Below are 23,040 nucleotides of genomic sequence, written 5' to 3' on the forward strand. Positions count from 1 at the left end.
TACAACAAGTACTTGTCAAGTATTATAGCCCCAAAGTTAAGCACACCCTTAAGTATAACGCACCCATTGCTAGTGCATACCCGGTTGTGAAAACGATTCACTCATTCTTGCAGCTCCTTTTTAGACGTTCAAAGTGTCAGCGTGATTTCAAAATTGCATGATTAGACGAGGTATAGTTATTCGAAAACAGTCACAATCAGAAAATATGGCGGACACTGGAAGGCTTTCACTGTACATATCGCTGGTTACGGCAGCTCTGGTCAAAGGTAAGCTTTATTCAAACTTTACATACCGGTACATGTATCTATTTGTTTTTGTTAATAAGATCACTTTATTGACACGTACGGTATGACACTACGTTTTAAGAACAGTGTTCAACTCTTCAGTTTTGTGTTTGTGTCGTTGCAGAAGAACTCATATGAAAACGAGCGTTAAAGATACTGAACTTGTCAAATCCAGGTGCACGGAGCCCCTAGGGCTTTTAGTCATAGGCCTACCTCAGGCAGCTATCCCTTAGAAGAACTACCAAGTTTCATTGACTTGCACCCAAAGAGTCAAGAACTGCGATTTTTGTACGAATTAATTTCGTACTCGGACCCGGCTGGTTTTGGCCTATTTTTGGATCTAAATTTAGATCAGGTAGATCACCACATCATGCACAAAAAGACACGTCACTAGCAAACTATGTCAGACGTCATCATGAGTTAGTGTAAAACAAAATGGAGGCCGGAATCACTCAGTTGAATCGAACTCCGACCAAACACCACGTAATAACTAGGTTAATTTATGCACTCGCGTGAACAAGAAACTGTCGAGCTTCACAGATGTCGTCGTTGGGTAGTTTTGGGTTTGTTTTACTACCATAGGAGGATTTTTGAACTGTAAATGCACTCAGCTGCAACAAAAACGCAAAACGAAGGCTGTGAGCTGCACTGTGCCTTTAAAGGCACAGTCAGCCTCCCGTAAACCATCACAGATACGGTCAGGCTTTTACACACAGTACAAACACCCTTTCATTTAAACACTCACCGATTGAGAACATCCTAGGTGCCCTCCGTAAAGAGCGAACAATTTTCAAAGAATTTATTTTTGCGTGGTTTATCTTACCCCTGAGCCATCGTGAACCCGTGTGATCCAGTTTCCCTTTTTCACAATGTAGTCGTCAGTTAGTCATCTGAATGCGACTCGATGTGAGCTTATTTACAATAGCACGTTTTTATGCACGAAACAAACGGCTGTGGTTCACAAGAACTCTAGCGATGGCTTTTGACTGTTGAGAGGAACGGCGATATGCACTGATAAACCGTCGTCTGCTACGACCCTTGCGTGACCCTGCTTCCGGGCTTTTCTTTTTTCAAACTTTCACAACTTCGAATTGTACTGATCTTGTCTTTTTTTTAAAAAAAAATTTTTTAAAGTTTTTATTTTTTTATTTTACAACATGTTATACATTACATCACAGTTCACATCGCCACTTACATACATACAACATGCATAAAAAAAGAATGATCTAGAAAAGAGAGAGAAGCAAAGAGAGAGAGGGGGAAAGTTAAAGAGGCACTGTTTGACTACAACAACTACTAGACCCTTAAATAATATTGACTACTACAAGATTCAAGTTTATCAATCAATCAATCAATATGAAGCTTATATAGCGCGTATTCCGTGGGTACAGTTCTAAGCGCTTGTCGAAGAGTTGTCAACACAGGACTAACAAAGAAACTAACATCTACAGACGGACACGAACCCTATCACACACTAGCAAACCCTGATAAACATACAACAAACAACTGTTTAACAACAATGTACACATCAATAGCTAGGTCCAAACAAAATGATATTAAGCACAAAGAAAACACCTCTCACAGAGCACAGCACAGAATGTCTTTTGGGGCACAACACATCACGTCGAGCATGAAAGTCGCAGCCAGCTACGGGAAGAACTGAGTCTTCAACCTACTCTTGAACGCGTCAAGAGAGGGGCTCTGGCGAAGCTCAAGCGGCAGGGAGTTCCAGACGGAGGGGCCCGCGGAGGGAAATGCACGCTGACCAGCAGATGCGAGTTTCGAGCGAGGGATGTGGAGGCGGAGAGGGTCAGCAGCAGAATATATATCAAGATACTGCTAACGAATTAGGGAGGAGGAGTAGAGCCTAGTACTGGACAATTTTCATGAAACCAGGTCGGAATATGGTTGCCAGAGGCGGTCAAACTTATCTTCTGCTAATCCCCCCTTGTACTTTTCCAAAAAATATCTACTTTTCAAAAATTTCAAGAATATCGGAAGCATCGGTCTTTCAGACTTCCATTTACATTTGTAAATATAAAATTTGGCCAGTAAAATAATGAAATCTAAGGCTTTATCAGTGAACATATTTTCCTGAACTCCACCGCTTCCGAAAACCGGAAATTAGTAACATGATAACAACTATTATTTAACAGTTCCTGTAGTTCCTGCTAAAACCTGTTAATATGCTGGCAATGCCACATCAAATGATTACTTGTTTCTTCCTCATTGTTACAAAACGAACAATTAGAAGATTCAACAATTTTTCTCAGAAATAAGTAGTGGTTTGTGGGCAAAGCCCTATAAATTAACCTCAGCTGGAACCATTTTAGCTGACAATCAACTGTTGTCTTATGACATAAGTAAAAGATCTTGTTCCAGCTGAGGTTATCAAAAATACCATTCCATTTTACCACACCAGCTGGTACTGATCTTGTCTTGATGAAAAAGAATTCTTTTATGATTAAAGAATGTTTGTGTAACAAGCTGTCAATTTATTATTTAGATTTTAAAAGTTAGGTCTAGCGCAAAAACGCACCACGGTCCAAAAACATTTTGATAATCATCGATTCACGGCTATCGCCAGTTTACATCGATAGAATGAGACCCGAAGGGAAGTAACTCATGTTTGACCTGAGTTCAGGATGGGTCCAAAAAGTGTTCGAGACAATCTGCAAAATTAATTCTTTAAAAATTGCTCGCTCTTTACGTAGAGCACCTAGGATGTTCCCGTTTGGTGAGCGTTCAAATGGAAGGGTTTTTGTACTGTGTGTAAAAGCCTGACAGTATCTGTGATGGTTTACGGGAGGCTTACTGTCCGGGCGTGATTTCCGGTATTCGAAACAGCCGTCCAGCACCAAAACGAGGCGCCATTGTCGTTGAGGACCAAGTCCACGAAAATAAATTCTTTGAAAATTTCTCACGCTCGACAGAAAGCAGCCAGGATGTTCCCGTTCGGTGAGCGTTCAAATGGAAGTATACTTGTACTATATGTAGACGCTCGGGGAGCTCTGTGATGGTTTACGGGAGGCTTACTGTGCCTTTAACTGAATAAGCGGAGTCTGTGGGGAATTTTTTTTTTTTAAAGTCCGTGAATCATGTCCATGCCAAGTGACCTCGATCGCCCCACACGTGTCAGCCCGGTGTGATGCACAGATTTTTGTATTAAAAAAAAAAAAATCTCAGCCAGTGTTCAAACTGGGTCATCAGCTCCTCGAAAACCAGACAGCGAGACTGGTTAACTGTAGTCGTGCTCTGTCAAGAAAAACATCTGTGCTCTGGCTTGTATGCTCTTGTTGTTGTCAGTCTGCGTTGTCTTATTTTGCTTACTTTTAGTCAATTTTAGATTACATGTGTTAACATAGACGGGGAATGGAGACGAGGGTCTTGGTGTGTGTGTGTGTGTGTGTGTGTGTGTGTGTGTGTGTGTGTGTGTGTGTGTGTGTGTGTGTGTGTGTACTGCGCGCGCGCGCGCGGTGTGTGTGTGTGTGTGTTTGTGTTTGTGTGTGTGTCAGTGTGTATGTGTGTGTGTGTGTGTGTGTGTGTGTGTGTGTGTGAAGAGCGATATGTGAGTAAACTACTGGACCGATCTTCATACCAAGGAAATCTCATGTAAAGTTTCATGAAGATCGGTTCAGTATTTTAAAAACAATTTCATCTGATTCTTTTTGGTATCGTGATTCCAACAACATATATAGATATGTTATGCTTGGATTAAAAGCAAGGTCTGAAAATTAGAAAGAATATCAAAACGCGCGTTTAACTGTGAAATGCTGTACGCTAATGCGCTATACTGGCTTGTCACTTTCTGAACGATCTCTGTTGTGTGAACGTGTCGGCAAGTCCGCAAGGCATGAATGCCGGTGACACAGCTGTGGAGTATATGTGTGGTCAATTTCATTTTGTCAGTTGGAAAGGTTGACTAAATGTAGTAATATCGCTTCACGCAAATCGTTTTGACATGACGAGATTTGGAAGTGAATAGAGAGGTCGACTTCGAGGAGTTAGAACATAACGAATGAACAGACTTGTGTTTGTTTACCCTCTATCGCGGCCTTTGAAGGCAAGACGTTATCCCTCGTACACAGTTTCCCCTCATTGGGTTACACACTGACAACAAATATTTTTTAGTTTCCGAGACAAACGTGACTTATCATTCTACAACTGATTGTGATATATGCGTTTATTTGCTTAAAGTTAAAATGCTGATATGGGATTGTTCACCGCAGACCTGGATTAATCTGTTCCACATATCACTATCTATTTAAGTTATAAACTTGTTAACAATAACATGCAATAAAACAACACTATTTCCTTCGTGGTTTGCTTGCAGAATTCTGTTTGTGCGGGTGCTTGTGTGTGTGAGAGAGAGATAAACGTTTTGTGCAATAACGCATCCTTTGAACACTGACCATAATATCCTTATTATGTATAGTAAAGGAACCGCTCATGCAAAGAGTTAAGTACCAATAAAACGCCCACCCCCAACTTTCGGACAAAATTGAGGGGTGGGTGGGGGGGGGGAGTTTGGGGGAAGGGCCCCTAATATGGACCACTTTTTGTTTATTGCTGATAACTAGCTTGTTTTCGTGCAAAGAAGTTTCATTTTGTGCTTGGTAGTCCTTCTTTCTTAGGTTAACCGTTAGGCCTAATTAGAGTAAAATAGCTTTGATACACATTCAGCAAAAATTAAATACAGAAAAAATCACAAAGGGTCCATATTAGGAGCCTGGGCGCCTAATATGGACCAGTGAAGCGGCCTTCACGAATCACTGTAAAAAGCCCCCTATATTTCAAAATAACATGATACAACTTAGTGTACAAGTCAGCCTAATTAAAATATGCTCTAGATTTATCTGTTTCGGGTTGATGAGAGCATTATTTGAAGCACACCAGGAAACTAAAGAAGCTTATAAAAAAATCAAAAACAGAGTGAAAATAAGTGAAATTATCAACTTCCACGAAAAGAAGACTTTTCGTTGCATTTTTTTTTAAATCTCGAGGGCTAGTTATAGGTTATTACCAGCAAGCTTCTTAATGAATTAATGAAAATAGCCTTTAGCTTTTATTTTCTTCGATTTGTTGAAGGTGGTCCATATTAGGGGACTCGCACATACTTTGAGATTTTGCTATTATTTTTTGTTTGCAGTAGAAACTCGGGGTCAACACTGCTAAAATGTAACAAATACGGTTTTAGCTGTCATATATAGCCATTTCTGTTTGATAAAAGCTTTGGCTGTAGACCGAAAGGAGTCCGTTTTAGGCGGCAAATTTAGAGTGAACGCTGCCAAAAGTGAAAAAAGAGAAAAAGCCTAACGGTTTTGAGATTTGTGTTTCTGCAACTGTTTTGACATGTGCAAGTTATCCAAAGAGGGTGAATACAGCGAATAAAACTTTTTTGAGCGCTCTAGCGCCGTTAGTTGGTGGTGGTCCATATTAGGAGCCGGTCCATATTAGGAGCCCTTCCCCTACATAGAGAATACTACATGGCTTGCTGTGTCGTACCATATTTACACGAGTTGTTTTTTTAAATATTGAACTGCGAGCGAAAGCGAGCTGTTCACTATTTGAAAAAGCAACGAGTGTAAATCTGGTACGAAACAGCAAGCCATGTAGTATTCTGTTTATCCTACATACTGTACTTACGTGTATTTTACTGAAAATGTCCTGCATTCGGGGCAGCTAAATTGAAGACGCTTGTTTTGGAACCTCGATCTCTTCAAAAGCCTCGTGCAATCTATTACGTCAAAGCAAAGAAACGTCACTCTGAAAGTGTGGCGTGACGTGTTAGTTCAAAAAATTCATCGAGGGTAATTAGCGAGCGCAATTTTTTTTTCTATAATGACGTTTGTCTCGGTGACTTTGGCATCATGAGCAGTGGAAAAACAGGTCCCTGCCAGACTTGCTTGACATGACCTCATTTACATGATACACACACGTGTGATTTGAACGATTATTATCTCACGGGTGTCTCTCTCACGTATGTAGGATAAAAGGTAGTTTACGGTATATTTTAAGGTAATGCTAAAGTTGTAGTGTTTCATTCGTCTTTATGTTATTACACATAAGCTTCAATACCTGTATTTGAGATAATTAAGTACAATTAATATTATTTGATTTGATACACGGCCTGGGTGCACTCTTAAACGGATCTTGTTTTACTGTTGTAGAAAACGAGCTTTGTGATGAAGCGTTAAAATAAGAAATTATTGTTAGCGAGCTTTTGCAGTTCAGGGCATGTCATAATCAGGTAGTGTGAAGAACAGGGTAGGTGGTCCAAGAGACTTAAACCTTGCAAGTAAATCGTATAGTGCATTACGAAAACAAGCGGCAGTTCTCTTGATGTTTTTTTTATTTATTAACACGTATAAGGTGTCATAGACACCGGGGTTGACACCAGCATCCTTGAGATCTTGTGCACACACTCTGTTCAAATTTCCTGAAGCCAATGGAGATTTCATCTGCATGTAAAATGAAGCAACTTAGTTTAGCTGAAATGTATCAAACGCTACAGTGGACCGAAGGAAATACATCGTATCTGTAAGTTCGACATCTATTGAACCGTCTTTTTTTGCAAATACATTGACAGTGAAATATGCGTAGGCCTTAGATGATTAAAAGCATTCTAGTCATCAGGGAAAAGCCAAGAAAATGCAATTTCTTCTCCATTTTTAGTTACAGAAATATTCAAAGGGACATGCATGGATTCAAAATTTCAAAATCTTGCAGAGATGTTCAACATTATAATTAATATAAATCGAAACTGAAATACTAGACACTTTAAAAAGAATTTTGGTGCACTATTTTTTTTTATTACGAATCATTGTGTGCAACTCTCTTCATAACTTTCTTTTATGAAGTGTACGTATTTGTTCTAGAAATAGGCGCGTTCCCTGTTTTGAGCGAACACTGTTTTCATGGTGCACTAACCTGTGCTTTGAAAAAGATGCAAATAATACACAACGGCCATAATTTCTCTTTATTTCAATGAATTTCAACTTTAGATACAACGATTTAGAGTGCAGATTAAAAACAATCATTGTTTGAAGAATTAAAAAAATAGATGGTTTGATCTATCATAAACATCTTACGATACAATTTTGACACACGCTATGAATATGATTCAAAATGAACACATAACAAGAGGCGAAGCCTTCAAGGCTCCCGAAAGAAATCGACAAACAGTAACACAAACTCAATCACTCCGTCACACATACACCACAGAACTTATATTAGACAGTCTAATATAAGTTCTGTGACATACACACACACAGCCTAGACACGGTGCAAGAGTGGGAGACGCTAGATCTAGATCTGTCTGTCTGTAGCCTACTTACGAGTTACGGGGACACGACTGCCACTAGGGAGATTCAAAGGACAGTACGTTTCGTTTTGCAGCTCGTTTCGTTTGGTGAATGAGTCACCCCGCGAAACGGAACGTGAAACGAGACGGCATAGGCCGCAGACAAGATTTAGATGTATTCACGTTTCGTTTCGGAATGAAGGAAGGGCGATAAATCTTCAAGTGAAATTATCACGTCTGTCCTCGATCAGAATGGAAAAAAAAACACCTAGGAGGTGGTCCAGAATCGGGCATACTTTGATTATTTTCAGTCCAAATAAATCACACAGACTTTGTTTATACAAAATCACATACGAAGCCAGAATAAAAATTCGATGCGATGACCTACTTCTGCTTCGCCATTTGCTTTCTTCACCATGAAGTTGGATAAATGTACCAGGATCAGCACCCTTCAAAATATTTCAGTTCACAACAGTTGTCTACCTCCAATGAACACATTCTCAGCGCTGAAAGACTGTGAAAGGGTTGATGAATCTAGCAATGCATAAAATGGCCAACAAATAAAACTGTTAGTGTGCAAAAATACTCACAAAAGTTGACGAAATATTGTTCGTTTTTTGGGGGTGGAAAACGTGACTGCGTTTTGACGTTCCACGTTCCGTTTCAGTTGACCTTCACCTTTCCAGCGAGAGACTCCCGAAATGATGACGTTTACCACAACTTCAAAACGAAACGTCCCGACGTTTCGTTTATTAAATCTCCCTATTGAGATCGACACTGCCCTTTCGACAGCGCTTCCTCGCGCAGACACTGAAAACACGCTGTGCAGATCAACCTGTAGGAAATCTCCTTTGGTATCTTCTTTATCTATTTTTTTCTGGAGCCGCTACGAAACCGAACAATGTGAAATCGTCTTCCCCGAATCGGCGAATGCAGCTCGGTTAGAACACAGGCGGAAGGTATCGTCCACTGGACAACTACTATCACAGAAAGACTACAAGGTAAGTCACTCACCTTCGAGTCTTCTGTGTTCTTGGAGTCGCTTCCTGGGGAAAAATATTGTTCAAGACGGTTTGCCTCTTCCTACAGTCTGTGTAAGGTCAAATAAATACAGTTGAATGATTGTTTGAACTATATATGCACCTTTAGTTTTCAGCTTCCGTTCGCTGCAGGTTGTTTTTAACCATCATTTGGACGAATCTTCGTTTGCGAGCCGCTAATATCCACTTGGCGGCTAATTATGCATCCGCACCGAATATGCATACCAGCGCTCATTGGTCTAAAACATATGTAAATATTGTGCAGTAAAGGGAAGCTACCCACGGGAGTTTTCACTTTCGGTATTAGTGAAGAACCGTTTGCCACTTCATTCAAAATGAGGAAAACGTTTCCGTCGACCAATGAAAATAATCATCGAATATCCTGTTATTAACCAATGAGCGCTGGTATGCATAGTTCGGTGCGGTTGCATAATTAGCCGCCAAGTGGATATTAGCGGCTCGCAAACGAAGATTCGTCCAAATGATGGTTAAAAACAACCTGCAGCGAACGGAAGCTGAAAACTAAAGGTGCATATAGTTCAAACAATCATTCCACTGTATTTATTTGACCTTACACAGACTGTAGCAGGGGCGGATCAGTTGCTTTGTAAGGGGGGGTGCACTTTGAATCGAAAGTGAATGTGATGGGCGCAAAGCGCCCGAATTTGCTAGGAGGGTCCGGGGACATGCCCCCCCAGAAAAAATTTTGGCCCAAAAAACCAAAATGGTGCCATCTGGTGCCATTTGAACTTAGAAATGGTCATAGAATCAGCTTTCCAAATTTTTTTTTGTTTTTTTTTTGCTGGAGGGGGGGTGCACCTGCACCCTGTGCACCCCCCCCCTCGTCCGCCCCTGTGTAGGAAGAGGCAAACCGTCTTGAACAATATTTTTCCCCAGGAAGCGACTCCAAGAACACAGAAGACTCGAAGGTGAGTGACGTACCTTGTAGTCTTTCTGTGATAGTAGTAGTCCAGTGGACGATACCTTCCGCCTGTGGTTAGAACTGAGAAGTGAATCTATACCACAATCCTTCACGCGATCTGACCTAACCTTGACCCCTGACCTGGTCTACATACCATACACAACACAAACCAGTCACCTGTTTTTACCCCCCCCCCCCCCCAAAAAAAAAAAAAAACCCCACCACCACCCGTTTTCTTTGGATACACACTTTATCTACATACGTGCCGACGAAACTTGTTGATCATTGCTTCAATACTTTGAAGCTGTTGCTTGGATAATAACCCGGTAAAATTAGTATTTCGGTGTTCAGTCAAGTGTTAAAGTTTCTATCACACAAGCACACACGCACGCACGCACAGACAGACAAAAGTTAGCATCGCATAGGCTACACTTTGTGAGCCAAAAACCAGTCAACTGGCACTTCATAATCATTTACGAATACGGAGAAAAAAAATGAAGTTCATTGTGCGTCTCGAACCTGGGACAACTGGTGCTGAAGCGCAATGTTATAACCGTTACCCCACGAAGGCTTGTTGTTTAGGAGCAGAATTTAAGAAGGCGAATCATGCCAACATTAGTGCGGGAGCATGAGGGAACGCCAGTCCCACATACACGCAAACAAAAATGATCTCATGGCCCTAGACAAACGTTTTTTTTCACAATTTACCATATAAACCCTCTTTGACATTGAATTTCATAATGTACTTTAACTCAGTAGCAAACTGAGATGCGGTTCGTAGACCTGTGTAACGAGATTCTGTCGAAGTAATTCGATGCTAACCCTGCAGACTTTTGTATTGCCGCAATTAAAACATTTATTTTTGTTGGTAGCTGTTTGTTTCCTTGTGGATGTGTTATGTGCAATTAAACGGGTACGGACACACGTTTTACACATGGGTTACACGAGTTGCAAAGTATTTGAAACGACGGTATTACTGTATATACGGTGGTGCCTGTGTTGAAAGGCGAATACCATTTGGATCAGCCATGAGTGATGGAACATTGTACGCAGGGTATCTTTACAGGCACGTTTTAGAAGAAATAATAATAAAAGTGACAATAAAAGGTGTTTTTTCCAAGCGAGGTGTCCGCAATCTGCATGACAAAATATAGCTCTTAATTTATCTACATCGCTCGATCTTTTCTCTTACGTATTTTGTGTGTGTGTGTGTGTGTGTGTGTGTGTGTGTGTGTGTGTGTGTGTGTGTGTTTGTGTGTGTGTGTGTTTGTATGTGTGTGTGTGTGTCTGTGTGTGTGTGTGGGTGTGGGTGTGTGTGTGTGTGTGTGTTTTATGTGTGTGTGTGTGTGTGTGTGTGTGTAAGCACGCGCGCGTGCTGCGTCCGTTTCAGTGAGTGATTTATCAAAAAAATTTTGTATTAATAAGCACACACAAAACTTGCCCCCCCCCCTCCCCCCCAAAAAAAAACCAACAAAAAAAACAAGTCGCGTAAGGCGAAATTACTACATTTAGTCAAGCTGTGAAACTCACAGAATGAAACTGAACGTAGTCCGCCGCTAGTGCAAAAGGCAGTGAAAGTGACGAGCCTGTTTGGCGCGGTAGCGGTTGCGCTGTGCTTCATAGCACGCTACTGTACCTCTCTTCGTTTTAACTTTCTGAGCGTGTTTTTAATCCAAACATATCATATCTATATGTTTTTGGAATCAAGAACCGACAAGGAATAAGATGAAATAGTTTTTAAAACGATTTCGGAATTTAATTTTGATCATAATTTTTATATTTTTAATTTTCAGAGCTTGTTTTTAATCCCAATATAACATATGTATATGTTTTTGGAATCAGAACATGATGAAGAATAAACTAAAAGTAATTTTGGATCGTTTTATAAAAAAAAATGTAATTACAATTTTCAGATTTTTAATTATTATTATTATCATTAATTAATTTGTAAGCCTCCATGCTGAAATGCAATACCGAAGTCCGGCCTTCGTCGAAGATTGCTTGGCCAAAGTTTCAATCAATTTTATTGAAAATTGAGGGTGTGACAGTGCCGCCTCAACTTTTACAAAAAGCCGGATATGACGTCATAAAAGACATTTATCGAAAAAATGAAAAAACATCTGGGGATATCATACCCAGGAACTCTCATGTAAAATTTCATAAAGATCGGTCCAGTAGTTTACTCTGAATCGCTCTACACACACACACACACACACACACACACACACACACACACACACACACACACACACCACGACCCTCGTCTCGATTCCCCCTCGATGTTAAAACATTTAGTCATAACTTGACTAAATGTAAAAAGAAGCATATTTTACAAACTGAACAGGAAAAGCGCGCATGATTCATAAAAAAATGATATCATTGGCGGGGTTCGAACCAGCGACTTCAGGAACTGCAGCGCAGCGCTATACCACTGACCTATGCTGATATCGGTCGAAAAGGGAACATTTAGGAATGCCTATTTTGTGAGATGTAAAACACACGGACCGTCGCTTACCCCGCCGCTTTGCACGAAAAGTTGGATGATAATTATCTGCACGGTCTTCCTACCGCCGGCTCAGTTTTGTTTGTTTGTTTGTTTGTTTGTTTGTTTGTTTGCTGCAGTCACGTAGGCCATGTCCAGTTATACGCTTTTGAACAAACCGTTATCATATGTGTGACTAGTAAAGAGTCGGTTCGTCACTCTAAACAGAAGTGTTCCACTTTAAAACACACTTTTTGGAACAAGTTTTGAACACTGAGTTAAATTCGATGTAATTCTACTTTCAAAAGTTGCACACGCTGTAAACACTTAATTGCGTTTACAATATATGCTACTTTTGCAAGTGGAATTGTATAGTATATCCCACAGTGTTCCAGACTCGAAGTGACGTTATACGTTCTTGTATTCAGAAGTCGGCTGAACAGAGCTTGGAAGTGAGAAGTTTGAAGAGTTATTTCTAAGGAACTTCTTCAATATCAGCATATTTTCAAAGTCAAACGACAAAACACTTTACATTTTTGAAATCAGAAAATGATCAGGTATAGACGACCTAGTGGTAAGGCGTCCGCCCCGTGATCGGAAGGTCGTGGGTTCGAACCCTGGCCGGGTCATGACCTAAGACTTTAAAATTGGCAATCTAGTGGCTGCTCCGCCTGGCGTCTGGCATTATGGGGTTAGTACTAGGACTGGTTGGTCCGGTGTCAGAATAATGTGACTGGGTGAGACACGAAGCCTGTTTCTCAGAGTCAACTTTGTGTGCAGACTCTCCTCGGTGTCCGAACACCCCCGTGTGTACACGCAAGCACAAGACCAAGTGCGCACGAAAAAGATCCTGTAATCCATGTCAGAGTTCGGTGGGTTATAGAAACACGAAAATACCCAGCATGCTTCCTCCGAAAGCGGCGTATGGCTGCCTAAATGGCGGGGTAAAAACGGTCATACACGTAAAAGCCGTGGGAGTTTCAGCCCATGAACGAACAAACAAACAAAACGAAGCCTGTGCTGCGACTTCTGTCTTGTGTGTGGCGCACATTATAATATTATGTCAAAGCAGCACCGCCCTGATATGGCCTTTCGTGGTCGGCTGGGCGTTAAGCAAACAAACAAACAAAAAAAGGTATAGACGAAAGTCAATTTTGTAAATGTCTTGTTCCAAAACTTGAGATGTGCACGGTTATTTAACGATTTTCTTCTTATGTAAGCACATTTTCAATCAAACACAAAACAACTATATATATTCGGAATCAGGAGGCAATACAGAATGGAATGCTTGTGATTAAAATTTGATATTTACAAAAGGGAAAAAAGTGAACCAATTTGGAATTAAATTTTATAAACAAATATTTGAGTTACCAAGCTAAAGTGGAATCCATTAGTCAGAATCAGGTCATAGAGTGTATGTTAAAACTTGCAATATAATAGATGAAAAAGTGTGACCGTGACAGTACCGCCTCAACTTATGCAAACGGGAAAATATGACGTCATCAAACTGTCAAAAATCGGAGAAAAACCGCGCGAGTAAATCTCCCTAAGAATATCCATATTAAACTTCATACAGATCCATTGGGTAGTTTTTAAGATATGCTTTACACGGACACAGACACAGACGCACAGACGCACACACTGCACACACACACACACACACACACACACACACACACACACACACACACACACACAAGTACACACACACACACACACACATACTCCGGGAGACAAACCTCACCCTCCGCCTTTGCTAAATCATTCAGTCAGGTATTGACTGAATATCAAAAACACACACACACAAACACACAGACACACACAGACACAGACACACACAGACACACACAGCGGACACACACCCACACACACACACACACACACACACACACACACACACACACACACACACACACACACAAACTATCGATCTTTTAATTTTAAATTTCAGCAAATACCACAAGCGCCCCAAGAGCTACCGTGGCTTATGAGAAAGTCACAATCCTCGCAGTTATCATGGGTGTTGTATTTCCCACAATGGCCATTATTGTCATCTGCATGCTGTGCCCCTGCCCTTGGGATTGTCGTCGGCTTCTTGCGTTATTCACTGGTAACAGGAACAACCCCGTCACAACTGCTTCCCATCCATCGCCTGCATCGCCATGTGTGCTTCCTGTCTCGGGTGGCAGGGGAACACCCGATGGTGGCAGCAGAGCCAGTGATTCAAACGCACCTGCGCACGCAAAACGTCACAAATCGCTCTGAATTTTTGTGCGTATGCAATCTAGTCATTGTTTTGTCAAGGACGATGGCGAGTGTTAGCCAGGAGAACTGCGTTGTAGGTTGATTTAATGAAATTCTGCTCTCTTTCCAATACAAACATCTCCATTTCATTGATATCCATTTTGCCCCAGATTTTTGACATTCGGTCGACGCTGCTGGTCGGATTTTTGATGTCAAAACTCGTGTTCGCAAGGGGTTGTATGTTTTAGCGCTAGCTCTACAAGTACCAATGAGATTATGTGTTGATATTCGATCCCTCTAATCTGTAAGTACCAAATAAGATTATGTCTCCTTCGTAATTTCTTATCGTATCTAAAGCGGAAATAGGAAAGGACTGCATGATTGAGAAGTTAGAAATGTGATATCCAATTGATGTTACACATAATGTTGAATTTCTATATCTTCCACTGACAATTCTTGTTGCAGAATTAATAGTGGTCTTGCAAATAATCTGAAAGGAGCTTCTCCCCTGTTTAGACATGTACATTGCTGGAATTTTGTTGTTGTTGTTGTTGTTGTTGTTGTTGTTGTTGTTGTTGGTTAAAACACAATTTTATTCAAAATACATGACATGAAACAATTGACAAAAATGCAGCTAGGACACGAACTCAAGCAGATGCTTATTTGACGTGACCATAACAATGCTAAGTTACACACGTTTTCATGATGGTGGACAACACAATTATTAACCAGAAGAACAAAATGTAGGAGCGGGGGATGGGGATCTAATTAAAACAGAGGGAGCTATAGGTGGAGAAAAACAAAACAAACAAGTCGCGTAAGGCGAAAATACAATATTTAGTCAAGTAGCTGTCGAACTCACAGAATGAAACTGAACGCAATGCCATTTTACTCGTAGCATCGTCAGGCCACCGCTCATGGCAAAGGCAGTGAAATTGACAAGAAGAGCGGGGTAGTAGTTGCGCTAAGAAGGATAGCACGCTTTTCTGTACCTCTCTTTGTTTTAACTTTCTGAGCGTGTTTTTAATCCAAACATATCATATCTATATGTTTTTGGAATCAGGAACCGACAAGGAATAAGATGAAAGTGTTTTTAAATTGATTTGGACAATTTAATTTTGATAATAATTTTTATATATTTAATTTTCAGAGCTTGTTTTTAATCCGAATATAACATATTTATATGTTTTTGGAATTAGCAAATGATGGAGAATAAGATAAACGTAAATTTGGATCGTTTTATAAATTTTTTTTTTTTTTTACAATTTTCAGATTTTTAATGACCAAAGTCATTAATTAATTTTTAAGCCACCAAGCTGAAATGCAATACCGAACCCCGGGCTTCGTCGAAGATTACTTGACCAAAATTTCAACCAATTTGGTTGAAAAATGAGGGCGTGACAGTGCCGCCTCAACTTTCACGAAAAGCCGGATATGACGTCATCAAAGACATTTATCAACAAAATGAAAAAAACGTTCGGGGATTTCATACCCAGGAACTCTCATGTCAAATTTCATAAAGATCGGTCCAGTAGTTTAGTCTGAATCGCTCTACACACACACACACACACACGCACGCACACACGCACGCACGCACATACACCACGACCCTCGTTTCGATTCCCCCTCGATGTTAAAATATTTAGTCAAAACTTGACTAAATATAAAAAAGAAAGAGAAAAAAAAATAAGGTGAGACTATGAATGAAGCGCGTACGTGGGACGAGAACATCGATGCTGAGACATGCAATAAGTAAGTTCAGATAAATGTACATTTTCATGGAGAGGGCAGCATAGTTCGTTACGAATGTATGGACGAAAACAACCACACACACACACACACACACAAAAGAGAACAGCAAAACAAAAACAAAAACTCAATGATAATTATTACTTATGTTAAATATGTAATTGATGCAACAACACTGAGAGGCGGGTTTACGTTCTCCTGCACACAAACATACACAATACCAGTACGTGGGCTAATCCTTCAAGTTAGTCGACCAGATTCAGCAATAAAGGATTGGACCGACTCGAAAATCAATGTATTTATTCGAAATGAATGTTGCTCGCTGCCTCTTAATAATGTTTCCACGTGTCTAAAATTGGCAGGCTGTGAATTAATTGTGGACATACGAGCATGTTCAAACAACGTGCTGCGTGCAGTATAACAAGTAATGTTCAGCGGCTGTTTCGTTCCGGTTACCGCACGCACACTGTGGGTTATCTTTTAAATGGCGTTTGCATAAATCAGAATTAAGGTTACTCATTGCTGGAATTCGCGATAATCCAAATTGTTGTCTTTGACAAGCAATATCGTTTGCTCTACTTTAATAACATGTGACAATCTGCACTTTTAGTGCCCAAACAGACTAATTCTGCCCCATAGCAGACGACACGAACTTCTACACCGCTTGTTTACATTTTAGCGGCGGCCATGTTTTATGCCAGCATGAAATCTATTTTTAGATTGATTGAGTTGCACGTGCTATTTTATGCAATTTAAGCCCATATATTACTTTCAGATGATGATAATGAGTTGATATAGACATTATGTTGCTGTATGGTTGTGCCTAGGTACTTTGTTGGGCCCTGTTGTTCCTTAAATTGCATTAATGTTCGATTATCTTCGACCCAAACGTCCCACGCTATCTGAATTTTAGCGCCCATGCAGTGGGTGTCGTCTGGAATTACCCTATTATCTCCATATTTGTAACTTTTCCATAAACCTAACTTAGTGCACTCCATTCCTAATTCCCTTGAGACACTTTTTGAGTTAAAGTGCATAAATAAATGTTAGGATTAAAGTAAATCAAAGTTTTCCTTAGTTTGACCCGTATCCGCTGTGTGACGTCACGCGCGTCACTTCGACGACCTGTGTTTCTTTGTCAAGTTTTACGTCATATAACTCGTCACCAGTTTCATTTTATGTTGTTTTTAGGACTGCGGTATGTTGTGTTGTGTCACTCTTTGCTCTAGTACTTATGATGTTGTAAGTAATTATGTAAATAATTCTGCTCTTTGTTTATAACATTGAGGGCCCCAAAGGGGGGGTATCATCACGATCACGGGAAGGGAAATTTTCGCTTTCACGATCACAGTTACCTTGATTTTTGTTTTCACGATCACGAACACCAGTGGCAAATCACGGTCACGGTAAAAGTTGCATGTACAGAAAGCACGTGTCAAAGTAAACACAACCACACAGTAATTCGCTCCTCTGGATCTATTGTTTATTCAACACAAAGTGACAACTGTTGCACTTTTTTATAATTATTTTTTGAATTCTCTTTCATACACACATAGACTGAAATACATATCATGATTTGTAATCAGTAACAAGAATGTTGTTTTCATTGGGTTTTTCTCTCTCTCTCTCTCTCTCTCTCTCTCTCTCTCTCTCTCTCTCTCTCTCTCTCTCTCTCTCTCTCTCTCCACTCATACACATTCAACCCCCACACCCTCACTCACACACATGAATATATACTTGCACAATTTCACATTTCCAGAGCTAAATCTTGTAAACCCATTTTCTCAAAAACTATTGGGTGGATTGAAATTAAAGTACATGTATGTGTGATGGGTTTTTTATTTTCAACTTTGCCGTACAATTTGAGGTACACCATCGCCTGGTTCCATGGCCTTGAATAAAAAACAGGAATGCTACAGGCCAAAAACGGTTTTACCTGAAAGAAGCGCGCAGTACCAGTAGCGAAGCCACAAGCCTGAGCCTGCGAAGCAGGCGAGCCAACTAGGGGGGTCCGGGGGCATGCCCCCCCGGAAATTTTTTCAAAAAACGGTTAAAATCTGTGCAATCTGGTGCATTCTGGGCATCATTTTAGGGGTTGTAATAGTGTTGTGATCTTGTTAAAAATCCCATTTTAGCCTCCCCCCACCACCATTCAACACACCTCCAAACTGGTGAAAACAACACTACTGTGCGCTGGCTTCATTGAGACCGGCGCCCGGTCGCGTTGCGCGATATTCACACGGATCGTTTTTGCGGAAATTTTTCAACTTCACCGGAAAAAATTTGACTTTACCGGATTTTGAAAACGGCTTTATCGGATTTCCGGCAATTACCGGAAAAGTAGCATGCCTGACAAAATCCCCAACGAACATGACTTTGATCGTCTTTGACATGAGGATCAAGTGACCCAAACTGGCGCGTCTCCCCGCCATTGTTTCTGAATTTAACCCATTGTTGATATTAAAGTTTACAGGCGCTAAAATAAATCCAAGCTTAATGCAAAGAAGCGACAATTAGAATCTATGCCAAGCGTGTCCACGTTGCTGGGATGAAAAACACATTTCTAGTTTCGGGTTTGGCTAAACGCAGACTCGATCTCGAGCCAGTCGAGGTCACACTGAGCGAGTGACAGCCGGACGTGGCAATGTCGACAATGTCAATGATCTCACTCAAACTCAAAGATCTTGAACAAATTTCAAGATCTTTGCCTACATTCAGAACAGTCATAGAGCAACATAGATCAACATACCTTGGTATTTCGTCTTCAGAAAGACCGACCCGTAGCCTGACCTTTCCACCAAGGAAGGCATTCTCGCCGCCTGCTTTGGTCTGGCTTGAATCCACAAAATATAACAGAAGTTCGATGACAGTACCGCTGCACGCCATTTTTGATCTTCGAATTCGAATTTCACTCAAAACTTTTGCACGAAGCCCTTCCATTGGATGAAGTTTGGTAGACTTTTGCAATTTGCCTTCTGATTGGATCTCTTTTTGTCAGTGTGTAATTGGTTCTTTTAAAGGGAAGCAATCGCTCTCAAAATCATATTTCTGAATGTGTTGTTGCTTCCCTTTCAATCGGGGTTGGCTCCTTACCGAATAGACTAGAGGATCATAGAGTGTAATACAGCTGTGAAAAAATGTACGTTGAAAATAAAATGCTTTGCAATAATGCCCATCACGATCACGAAAACAAATGACGATCACGATCACGAGACTTGATTTTTTTGTCATCACGGATCACGGGCAAAGTCCCATCACGATCACAGAAATGGAAATTTCGGCAATCACGGTCACAGAAAGGTCAAAAAACGCCAATCACGATCACGGTTTTAAACCCTTTGGGGCCCTCAACATTACTTTGATTGTATTGCCTATTTTCATGACTTGTGTTTCCTGAAACTTAATACAACTTTTGTATTATGTTTTCAGGTCATTGCGTGCTAGTTCCACGTGGGGTTTGTAATAAAACAATGAACCCCGCCATCCAGTCTGGTCGAGTTTGAGAGTGAGAGTGAGAGTGAACCACCCGGCCCACAAACATAATTAAGACTTTGTTTTAAAATTGAACTTCAAGATTATACCAGCTTGCAAAACGCTGTTCGTGTGTGTGTGTGAGTGTGTGTGTGCGTGCATGCGTTCAGTTGTGAATGTGTCTTTGTGTGTGGTGTAAACTTAACATTTGCAGGTATTTGTGCATTCAATTCTTCTCCCCCGCTTAGCTATAATTCACGACAGGCCTTCCCCACCCTTTGCTACACTAGAAAATTACTCCCACGAAATTTTTACTCCCGAGTAACTATTTTGTACGAAAATGTTACTCTCCTTACGAAAAATGTACTCCCCCATAACACGAGCAAGCTACTCCCCACGACAGGTTTACTCCTAGTAAAAATCTCTTTCGATAATTCTACTCCCCATTCACGAAATAATGACTCCCACCGAACACGAGAAAATTACTCCCCACGACAGGTGTACTCCAAGTAAAACTTTCGTACGAAAATTGTACTCCCCTTCACAAAAAAAAGTACTACCCCCTAGCACGAGAAAATGACTCCCTACGACAGGTGTACTAAAAAAATAAAAAAAAATTCGTACGAAAATTGTACTCCCCAAACACAGTTTGTAAGAAATTATTATTTCCCTAACAAGAACATTATTCCCCTTATTACGAAAAATTTAATCTCTGTTGGTGCGAAGAATTTCTTCCCCTCATTTTGCAACAGACTTTTACGTCATACTAGCGCCAACAGTAATAATTACGTGAAATAATGTGAAAGTTAGTATTTATCCCTGATATTGACTACTATCACTCAAATTTTAAGACACCACAGTTCGACAACCAGAGTTTGCCCCCTTAAATGTTTTTAATTTTTCTGAAAAATACTCTGTTTTTGAGTTTTATTTGGTAAATTTTTGGTGAAACATAATATGAAATTGTTGTCCTAGTTGAGCGAGTGTACATTTATTTCTAGAAAACTACTTGGCAGATCTTCAGGACTCTTCACATGCACATTTTTGGAGTTAACATCCCCAGCCTTGATGATCATCCGTTTTTTCAAAAGTGTTCAGGCAGCACTGTCACGACCTCATTTTTTTTAAACAAACAAACACCCAAACAAACAAACAAACATGCAAACAAACACCCAAACAAACACCCAAACAAACAAACAAACAAACAACAATCTAACAACAAGTGGAGAAAGATCAGGTCAAGCACACACACAAAAAAACCAACAACTAACAGTTGTTATTTTATTCCAAAAATAACATAAGTAACTTACTCTGACAGTAAAATAATCGTGGAGTTAATTTTTCGAACAGGGAGTATTTTTTTTTGTATGTCGAACAAAATGAAAGCCTACTCCACAAAGTCAGTTTTTACACCGGAGTGAAAATCTCGTTACGAGATTTTTTACTGGGAGTAAAAATCTGGGTAGTAAACATTTCGTGGAGGGAGGAAAATGTTTTGTTTCTTGGGGAGGCAGGTTTCACGGTAATCAGACTCTTTGATGTGTGTAAACTTTGCCTTCAAATTACTTGCTTACTGTGTTGATTTTCATCATTTTTTCTGCTTGGCATGAGTAAGTATGGTATTTGCAATACAAAAAAATAAATAAAAGCTAAAATGTTTGTGTTTGAGCAATTATTAGAGCGAGTTTTTCGAAGCGAACGTGTGAATACTGACAGACACCATTTCCTTCTGTCACATGACCCCATCTCAAAGTGTGATTCAGGCAGACACGAAAATAACACACAAAACTTATGATAATGGGGTTATTAATTCAATTAATACACAAGGTTAGTCTCTGACTAGATAAAATAGGGAAAAAATATCAAATGGGAGCATAAAACCGTTTCTGGAAAAAATTTCAATCGCCACCGAAAGTGTCTGTCAGTAAAAAAAACACGTGCTTTGTTTGCAAAGCAAAGCCTAATTTTACACATCGCGTGCTTTTGTCTGTTATTCTTGCTTGTGAACATCATTTTATTGATGTTCTTCACTGGAAAGCAGGTGTATCATCAACAGTATCACAAAATCGCAAAGAATGAACATTTTTGTTGTGATCCGACCGGTGTCTGTAGACTGAATCACACGTTCGGCAAACTTCGTTTTTAACGGAAATAACCGAGCCTTTCATCGGAAACGACGTTTCAACCGCTTCATATCGTCTGCAGGAAGAAAAAGAGGAATGCGATATTCATGTAACCCTAGGGGTTTTTGAAATAAATATTGACTTGACTTGATACCCAGTGAGTAAAACATTAATCGTTTTTAGTGCCTTTTGATCAAGTTTTGTTGCGTCTGTCAGCAACGTTCGTCAACCCAACGTTCGACACAGCGACGAACGCATACGGATTTGCAGCATTTGCATTCGGAAAGTGAGGGATTTGTGAGTTCGTTTGCATAATTTCAATCGCTAATAGGTTTTCCCTTCGTCTCCCATTGTTGTGTTTGCATGTTATTGGCATTTCATTGTGTAAATTGAAAGTTTGTGAGTAACAGTAGTACAATCTGTCGAACGTTGGCGACGCTGACCATCGAGCGTTGCCTTCAATGACAGAAGGGCTTGGCGATCGTACTTTCGATTCGTAGGAACACAATATGGAGACAGCAATGTGCGCTCGTTACCACAACCGTCATGAACCGGTGTAACACGAAATTTTTACTCCACAAAAAATTGACTCCGGAGTAAACTTCCAGTAAAAATCTTGTACGAAAAAAGAACTCCACAAGGAACTAAATTTTTACTCCCCAAATATTTACTCCCAGTAAACATCTCGTACGAGAAACTTAGGGCCTACTCCTTCGTTTATAATTCGCGCAATATCCCATTTACGTGCAATCCCGTTTTGCCGCCGTCCCATTTTGGCGACATTTCACAAGCCAAGCGTCATCTTACTACCGCATCCCATTTTGGCGCAATCCCGTTTCGCCGCTATCCCATTTTTTATTTTATCTTCCGCCAAAATGTAATTAACATTCCCGTGAACACGTTCTGGTGCTCCAGCCTGTGTGCGGTATGTCAAAATGGACCCACATACCACAGGCACTCGTCACGAGGTGGGCAGAGCCTATGTCTTGGATGTCAAAAGGAGTGCACATTTGCGTACTAGAAAAGTAAATAGAACTTTGTTCGACTTCAGACCTGTTTTGAGGCACGTTGGGAATGATTTACAGTAGGCTTGCTTTTACTCTGGAAGCTAAATATATACTGAACGCAAAAAATAACTTACCACTTTTGAGTTTACAGTGGTAAAAAGTGTTCATGTGATTGTTAGTCGTGCGATATTGAAAAGTGAGTGTTACGTAAACCCGGCAGACACCTTGGAACAGACGATGATAAATGTATCAAATCCAATCAAATCAAATCAAATTAACTTCATTATTTCACATGGAGAAATTGCAGCGGTGGTGCATGTAACACAAAGACAAACGAAAGACTACAACATTTATATTATACTAGCTGTACCCGTTTTCTAATTCGGTACGCGGCTTATATGCACGCACCTTTTCA

At 40.3% G+C, this 23,040-nt stretch overlaps 1 long non-coding RNA gene across 1 annotated transcript; it reads left to right on the plus strand.

Annotated features, from left to right (window-relative positions):
- On the plus strand, positions 1 to 21,277 carry LOC138953953 (uncharacterized). Its single transcript, XR_011451655.1, has 3 exons — positions 1 to 266; positions 13,983 to 14,302; positions 19,454 to 21,277. It is a non-coding gene; the product is annotated as an uncharacterized lncRNA (long non-coding RNA).
- Positions 21,278 to 23,040: the final 1,763 nt, after the last annotated feature.

The sequence above is a fragment of the Littorina saxatilis genome, linkage group LG17 (assembly GCF_037325665.1).
Source record: "Littorina saxatilis isolate snail1 linkage group LG17, US_GU_Lsax_2.0, whole genome shotgun sequence".
NCBI lineage: Eukaryota > Metazoa > Mollusca > Gastropoda > Littorinimorpha > Littorinidae > Littorina > Littorina saxatilis.